Below are 1,037 nucleotides of genomic sequence, written 5' to 3' on the forward strand. Positions count from 1 at the left end.
TATGGCTGAGTAATGTTCCAGTGTGTGTGGGGGTGGGTGTGGGTGGGGGGGTGGGGGGGGGGGGTGTTGGAGAACTTCTTAGAGCTTCTCTGTAATTTTTAGTGCAGTTTCAAAATATCTCTAATAGAATAAGATGGATACTAGCTATTGATAATTAACCAGGTCAGCAAAGCTTGGGCCAATCCAAGGTAGCCTGAGGGGCAAGATCACCTCACACGCTCATTTCCTTGTCTTCCATACACGCACCAGTGAGCTCCCTTCCTAAACACCGGCCATTAGCCCTATGTGTCATTCACACTGCTCCTCCTAAACCCAAATACACTGGTGTGAACCCCACCCCGATTTAGCCCCTTCGGTGGTTCCCTAGCACTCACAGGACGAAACCAAACTCCCCAACATCACTCAACACCAGACACTGTCCCGAGGCTCCGGGGATAGAGCCACACCTGAAGACAGTTCCTACCCTCATGGGCTTCCGTCCTAACAGGACACAGGCAATGAACACGCTGGCCTAGAACAGGTCAGGCGGTAAGTGCTAGCACTCAGGCTCAGGCAGGGAAAGGAAATAATGAGAGCAGTCAAAGAAAGGAGCGAATAAAGTCCTGAAGGAAAAGGCAAGACCACTAGGCAGGCAAAGGTCTCCCCCAGTTGGCCCGAGGCTTCCTGGACAAGCTCCTCCCCTACACTCTGGGGCAATTCCAGCCTCTGAGTTAGGATTCCTTCTCCCAACACACTGTACTGTCTCACATTTCCCTGCCTTTGCTTTGTTCTTCTGCCTGCTTCTGTACTCCTCTGTGATGTCGCAAATTCCTCCTGCTCCTCCAGGATTCAACTGAAGCTTCTCCACCTTGATGAGGCCTTCCCTGCACCCCTGCACAGCAGCCCCACACCAACCCCCTCCNGTTCTTCTGCCTGCTTCTGTACTCCTCTGTGATGTCGCAAATTCCTCCTGCTCCTCCAGGATTCAACTGAAGCTTCTCCACCTTGATGAGGCCTTCCCTGCACCCCTGCACAGCAGCCCCACACCAACCCCCTCC

The 1,037-nt window shown here is 53.2% G+C and overlaps 1 protein-coding gene across 3 annotated transcripts in view; it reads right to left on the reverse strand.

Annotated features, from left to right (window-relative positions):
- The window catches only part of CNKSR3 (CNKSR family member 3), a 90,909-nt gene that overhangs the window by 56,085 nt on the left and 33,787 nt on the right, over positions 1-1,037 (reverse strand). Inside the window, exon 1 of one of the 3 annotated variants that reach the window (XM_077755080.1) lies at positions 748-764. The exons of the other annotated variants lie outside the window; for them this stretch is intronic. The gene's annotated coding sequence lies outside the window, so the exon portion shown is untranslated. Of the gene's footprint in view, positions 1-747; positions 765-1,037 lie in introns of those variants that run through there. 3 annotated transcript variants of the gene reach the window in all.

Source organism: Crocuta crocuta, unplaced genomic scaffold (genome assembly GCF_008692635.1).
Source record: "Crocuta crocuta isolate KB4526 unplaced genomic scaffold, BGI_CrCroc_1.0 scaffold11, whole genome shotgun sequence".
Lineage (NCBI taxonomy): Eukaryota > Metazoa > Chordata > Mammalia > Carnivora > Hyaenidae > Crocuta > Crocuta crocuta.